Below are 7242 nucleotides of genomic sequence, written 5' to 3' on the forward strand. Positions count from 1 at the left end.
GGTTTTGGGATGACAATAAACCCTGCAAACAAAGCAGTTTACATTAATCCAGCAAAACACCGGGCACTGGAGAAAGCCCCGGCCACTCATCCTTCCCCCGTAGTTTCCCGGGGTTGGAAGTACACTGCCGTTGCGTCTGAAGCCAGTGCTAACACGCCCTCCATCCGGCTATTTATTCTCTATCCAGGGCCCTCCCCACTTCCTACCTGCAGCCCAGGGAACCGGCCCTCTGCCTGGACTTTGGGCCGGCGGGCCGAGGGGAGGACGTGTTCTCTCGGGGCCTGGTTTCTTGGGGACATCACTGCCCAAAGATGAGGGGCATCTTCCAGGGGGGCCCCCTCACCGCCTTACTCAAGGACAGGTCCCCACGGTTCCCACGCTGGCTCCCAGGAGCCAGAGCTCCCCAGGGCTGGCCACCTCCACTGACAAAGTTCGGTGGCACTTTCTTATTTTTATTTATTTTTTATTTAGTTTTACGGCTACAGCACCTGGTCTTCCTAGGTGGTCTCCCATCCAAGTACTAACCAGGCCCGACCCTGCTTAGCTTCTGAGATCAGATGAGATCGGGTGTGTTCAGGGTGGCATGGCCGTAGACTGGCAGCACTTTTTTAAAAGGCGTTTTCTTCCTGGGGTTCTCACTCTCTCTGGCTGGGTGGCGCTATGGTGGCATCTCTCCAGCTTTACCGCCAGCATACAGACCCAGCGGGCAGAACGAGATAGCTCTGGGCCTTGACAACAGCAGGGAGACCCAGACAAAATCCAGTCCTGCCCGTCGTGGGGGACTTGGGGGTGGGCACTGGCTCAGTGAGAGGTGGTGTCTGTCCCTTTGGGGTGGTTCCTCCTGAAAGGCGGGAGGGCTCACCGATCTGTGGCAGAACAGGCGAGCCCAGGTAAGCCCGAGGCTGGACCGCTTACACAACAAAGTAACTCACTTCTTTGTGCTCATCATTGGGACACATGCCATTCCATCATCTATTAATTCATTTATTGAGAGTTAATTTTAAGGTTACAGCAGCACAATACTGAAGCTACAAATCTTCAGCCTACGATAGCACTCTCAAGTGGCCAGAGAGGCCCCGCCTGGGTCCGTGCTGTTCACGCGGGACGGGCCTCGCGGCAGACGGCTGCAGCCTAGCACACCGGCCAGTGGGGACGGGTGAGGCCTGACACCGGAAGCTACCCTCCAGCTCTGCCCTCTTCCTGGAGGGAAGCCGGGAAACGGCTGTCCCCGTCAAGCCACTTTATCCCCAGCTTCTTATCTTGACACTGGCATTTCTTAACCTGGACAAGATCGGGACGCAGAGAGCGAGTGGAAGGTGGCAGCAGAGGCCGCTCAGAATCTGCAGCGCTCGTCCTCGGCCCCCGAGTCCCTGCCAAGCCGGAGCACCCCGTCTGACCCCAACCCACGGAGACCGGGACCCGGACTGGGGACAGGAGCTCCGCGCGCCCTGGCCCGGCCGAAGACCATCTGCAGCGTCGGCCAAGAGCACGAGAACGCGCTGCCCTCGGTCGGGTCCGCCTCGAGGTTTACGGGGATCCCGATGAAAGAACGTGGTTGCCATGGCTACAGGACGTCCGGAGACAGCGTCTGATCCACAGAGTGAAGACGCGCCCCTTGTCCCCGAACGAGAGAGAAGTACTCTGCTCCTCTCACAGAGGCAGGACCGTGATCCCTGGGGACAAGGACACAGGCCACCTCTCACGAGGCCTCTCTCAGCCCACCGGGTCTGCATCCTGTGCGCAGCACTTCTGACGGGCGACAGGTGGCCGCAGCTGCGTGGACACCAAGGCAGCTCTCAGAAGAGCGCGCCTCTGCGGACCAGCTCGGCCGTGTGGGAAACTTACAGCTCTGGCGGCCCCTTTAACAAAAAAACAGGCCATGTTTTTATATAACCCAGTGTGGTCCGTATTACCATTTCAGTGCGTAAGCAGTATAAAGCTTAATGACATATTTTACCTCCTCTTTTTGTTTGAAGCCTTTGAGGTACACTGTGTAGCACATCTGGATTGGGGCCCCTGCTAGCGCTCGGTGGCTACAGGGGGCTCGTGGCTGCACGGTGGACAGTGCAGGTCTGGCTGTCCTACTCAGTCCCTTTCCTTGTCGTCCTGAGGGTGGGTGGGTGCTGAGGCACACAGGTGACGTGGGCACCAGCTTCCTGTGTCCAGTGGCCGGAAAGCCACCCAACCCTCAGGGGCTGCAGGACACACCCCCTCCTCCCCCCCCAAAATGTGTGCGCACTCTGCAGTTTCTGTTGGCTGAAGCCCTCACCCTAGTCGTGACAGCACCAGGGAGCCGCCTGGAACCACTGCCCCTCTGCTGTCCTACTGTCCCCGCGCTCCTGAAGGTCTTCTGAGCAGGCAGCCGCCTCAGACCCACACCCTTTCGGCTCCGGCGTGCGCTCCCCAGAAGCTGTGTTGCCTCCCGTCCAGGGCCCAAGGCTCCTGAGGACCAGGTGAGACTTCTCGTGTCAACCTTGGAGAACAATGACTCTAGGACAGACACTGTAGCAACAGGGCCCTGGGACCCACAGCCGGGTCCCAACCCTCGGGCCCTGAGCGGGAAGCAGCCTGCACATGTGGCCTGGCCATGGGTGAGAGAGCCAAGGGGGCCCACGGCACCGGGCCAGGAGCCCGTCCAGCAGAGCGAGAGGTACGGGGTCGGTCCGGTGGGCCAGGCCCTGCGGCCCTGGCCGAGCGCCCCCAGGCGTCTCCTGGCCATGCAGCTGTGGGTCTGTGGGTTTGGAGGTCCGAACCAAGGGGCCTCGGTAAGGCCGGGGCTGGCCAGCAGCGGGTGGGGACAGGGGAGCCAGGACCAACACCCCAGGAGGCGGGAGGCTGAGGCAGGGAACCTTGACACCTGCTCCGCCGTGACGGATGTGGGCGGCATCGGCGGAAACGCCACTAGTCCAAAGAAAATTAAAGTCACCTTATTTCCGTGAGCCTGTGCTTTAAGGCTATGGGTGACGCAGAGAAGGACGGGAAACACTCAGGCCTCCCGCAAGGAACCCGGACTCTCAGAGGGACGCCTGGCTGGACACCCTGATGGAAGAGTAGCGAGGGGCACGCGTCTCGGTGTGGGGGTCTGATTCCCCGCTGGCCGGCCACGCCACACAGGGACCCTGCAGCCCCCACCCGCCGACTGCACCTCCCTTGGTACTGGGCCTGGGGGGTGTCGAGCGTGGAGAACCCCTGACGAGACGACCTTGTTCCCAGCCGTCTGCAGCAGCGTGGTCACTGCCGGTCTGTCCACCAGACACCGGAGAGTTGGCAATCGAGAGCTTGACAAATATCACCCGAGCAAAAGAGTCCCAGACCCCCAGAGAGGACGCGTTATAGGAATAGTGACGAATCTTGAACCTGACATTCAACAAGGTGTTGTTCTCACGTCACCATTTTATCCTGCTGGAGATTTCATTTGAAATTGATAAAATAGCCGGCTCTCCCCCAGTTTGGGTTTGATTATAATTTCTAATACTAAGCTAATAAAAGTAAGCCTTGTTTCACAGAAAACAAGAAACGTTATTTTAAAAGGAAAATATTTTGGTTAAAAAACAATTTACAACAAAAGAGTCTCTGTGGCTGCTGCTGAGTTCGCAGACCTGGACAGCAAGACTGGGGACCACGGAGGCCGCATTAGAGGCCTTGCCACAAAGCCCCGGCAGCCCCCGAGCCACCTCTGACCCGCCACCTGTAAACGTCTGCGACCTCAGGACCTGGGGGTGGTTGTGGGGTGAGGTCAGCAAGGTCGGCTGCATGTGAATTCACTGAGTCGCAGCCCTGGCTTTGTTCAGAGCCACCGTCTCCACCCAGGACAGAAGCGACACGCACACCAGCCCTCGGACAGGTCTCACTGCACACTGACTAAAGCCGCTCTGGAGATGGTGGGGCAAGTACCAAGCGAGGAGCTGGGTGCTGGCTGTGAGGGCCGAGGGGCCACAGCAGTGACCTGGACAGGCCTTCCCCGCAAGGGTGGCCACCCAGGGACGCTGGCTCCAGGCCCCAGCATCACCTCATCTCTGGTAAATACTATGTGTAAAGTGACGCCTTTTAGAGATGGTACAAAACGATGAGAGAGATTGCCAGGCTGACGTCCTCCAGGAGAGTCACACCAGGAAAACCCGTCCCTCACGCCACGCAGACCGCTGCACTCCAGAACCCAGGACGACCTGGCCGGAGTGACTGCCGTCTCATGCTCAGGCACGTGAGGCCACAGTCCCTGCATGAAGTGAGCCAGGTTAGGAAGTGGGGGGAGCGCAGCCTCGGTCCCCTGTCCCCTACGAGGGTGCAGACTCAAAAGGAGAGGGCGCCCACCACCCCTTCCCGCCCCAGACCCACTGTCCACAGTGGGCCTGGGACCTTGGCTCCTCCTCGTTAGATGACCATGTCTCTTTGCCAGCCCTGACCTGCCCAATGACAGGTCATGCTGAGGGTGGCACATTCCCCCAGAGGCCAGGCTGGTCTCTAAGGAGAAGCCACCGGGAGATGACGCTCACACTGTTCTCGGGCTTCTGGGGCTTTCTGGGGGCACGACCAGCTGGGGCATCTCTGCGAGCTGCGTGTGGAAGGGGACGCCCGCCTCGGGCCCCCTCGCTCCCGTCTGTCAGTCACATCGCTCCAAGGACGAACGCGTGCCGGCCCACACCCGGAACCCCTCAGAGGCTGGTTTCAAGGCCACCAGCACCCGGAGGGAGTGCCGAGTGCCTCGTGCCTCTGACATCCTCTCCTTCCCAAGGGACCCAGTGGTCCAGAATCAATCAGCCACGCGGGAAGAACGGGCGTCTATTTTCCAAGGCACAAACTCGTCTACGTGTCTTTTTGAATTTGCTGTCACCCTAGCAGGGCTGAGGAGACACACGCACTGTGCCCGTGGCAGAGGTCCAAGGACGTGGCTCCACAGGCGGAATGTCCCCTCCTCCGCTGTGGCCGCTTAGAGTCGAAGGCAAGGCACATGCTTCGGTGCTCAAGGCTTGCAGGCGGCCGGCAGGAAGATTCTGGAGGGGCCGCGGGGCGCTGCCCACCTGGAGGACAGGTCGCAGGCTCCTCGGCAGCCCCGTGCTTGGGCCTAGATGTCTCGAGGCAGCAGCGGCGTGACAGCCATGTGGGAGCGCCAGATCCCTGTGACCTCGCAACCCCGGGGACTTTCAGGTGCACGCCTGGGCTTCTCATCCTGACGCGTTCAGGGAGGGAGGTGTCGGTGCCGCTCAGACCACCCCCCCAGAGGGGACGGTGCATGGCAGGTCCATGGGCATGGCCGGGTCCTCCCTCCCGCGCCGCAGCCTCAGGCGGGACCCGCCAGCAGCTCCGAAGCTGCGAGCAAACCGTTGAAGGCTGTGGCAGGGAGGCACGCGGTGTCCCCGGGCGCCCCTGCGGTGGCTGCCAGCTCCTCCCGTCCAGCTGCCGGTGGGGCGGCCGACTGCAACGCTATGTGCCCAGCACCCGGGACATGGCGTCTGTGCTCAGCGAAGCCGCTCGCGGCCGGGTGGGCGTCAGCACTGTCACGGAGCGACTGTCACGCAGCTCAGCTCGGCAGAAGTCAGCCCACCCTCTTCCCCGCGACCGGACTCAGTGCAGACGGGGCGCGAGACGGCCAGTCCCTCTGACACGCAGACGGACACCCCGTTTACTAAGTTCTCAGTTACGGGACACTCCGCATCAGCAACGAGGTGGCGATTCCTGTGTCTGTTCTGTAAACGTTAACGAGGCCCTTGAGCTAAGTGTTTAAAACCTCCTCCTTTTTGGCTCATTAAGATTTTTTAGAGCTTAGATGTGAAAATGAATAGTGAACATTATCGACGTTTATTTCATTCACACATTTATTTAATGTCGCATGCAGAGCGCAACCCTGCAGTGCTTCAGGATGTCAAGTATGTGGTGAGTCTCTTGTGACAGTGACAAGGGGACAGCTAAAAGCCCAGGCAGTAAAACGGAAACACGATTTTCTTTAAATTATAAAGTAAAAATACTGACATTAAAGCTCCACTAATCACTGCAACAATTAAGAACTTAATTTACCATTTCAAGTTAGGAAGGCTCTTCATGAAATTTATTCAAGTTGTCGGATGAAAATATAAAAAAAGAAACATAAATTTTACTTTTGATTTTCACTAAAGGTAAATAGTCATACAATTTTATACAGTGTCACCTAACATCATCTTTAAGAAACTGAGGGATACAGAAATTAAAAATGCAGAAATTTTTTTTTTACACCTTTAAATCGAGAGACAGCAATTTAACTCTGGTGCAGAGTCGGTGTGACAGACACGGCAGGGGACCGAGGTGGCGTCAGCGGGCGGCCTGCACGAGGTCACCTTCATACCATGAGGACTGGCTCTGGGGTCAGAGGGAGCGGCGTACACAGCGCTCTTCCATGCCAGCCCGGGGCTCACTTCCCAGACTGCTGAGCCCTTGGCGGCCGGCGTGCTTGGGACAAGGGCCTGCAAGCCGCCCCGCATGCTCCCAGGACGGTGGCCGACTCCAGGTTCCGCGGCAGGCCTACACCTGCCTGCAGAGGTGCCCGGCACAAGGGGACAGTCGATCAGAGGCCAGCTGCTTCCCCTGTTCACCCATGCGTGGGGGCGAAGCAGGGGCCACGGGCTGGTCCCCTCAGCCAAGCACACCCATACAGAGGGGACGCTGCGCTCCGTGCATCTTTCCAGGGAAATTCTCAGTGGAACTCGGCTTCTTGCTCTTCCTCAGACAGCTGGGTGCACAAAACGTGGCCTCCAGGTTTGCCCAGGCCTTCTCCAACCCTCCACGCCCGCCCCTTTCCCCTCGCACCCTGGGCGTCCTGGGCGTCCACGGCATCACCGGCTTCCCCAACTCCAGTGCGAACGTGATGCCTGACAGTTTCTTAAGAACTCAAGGTGCACCCCAGGAAGCAGGGGGTTCAGAGAGATGGCTGCCTGGCGGTCTGCCCACTGGGACCTGGCTGTGAGGGGCCAGTGGAGGACACGGGACAGCGAGGCCCACCTGGAAGGGCCGTGCGTACCCGCTCATAAAAACTGGTAGTGTCACTGCACGCTGTTCCCCACAGCTTCTCAGTGTCCGAGACGACACGCTGCTACTGCTGATTTTCCTACCATGACGCATTCATCCTCAGTCCCAAGCCCATGGCTCACAAATGCTACAAGTCTCAATCAGCACAAAGGACAAAATTAAGATTCTTTGCCACTATTTTTAAAGTACGTTTAGAACCTAACGTGACCGGTTATTTTAAGAGTCTGCTACTCTCTCTGACATATT

The 7242-nt window shown here is 58.7% G+C and overlaps 1 non-coding gene across 1 annotated transcript; it reads right to left on the bottom strand.

Moving 5' to 3' along the window:
- Positions 1–476: 476 nt before the first annotated feature.
- Positions 477–595, bottom strand: LOC111746166. Its single transcript, XR_002782987.1, has one exon. It is a non-coding gene; the product is annotated as a 5S ribosomal RNA (ribosomal RNA).
- Positions 596–7242: the final 6647 nt, after the last annotated feature.

This window comes from Pteropus vampyrus, unplaced genomic scaffold (assembly GCF_000151845.1).
Source record: "Pteropus vampyrus isolate Shadow unplaced genomic scaffold, Pvam_2.0 Scaffold178, whole genome shotgun sequence".
Taxonomy (NCBI): Eukaryota; Metazoa; Chordata; class Mammalia; order Chiroptera; family Pteropodidae; genus Pteropus; species Pteropus vampyrus.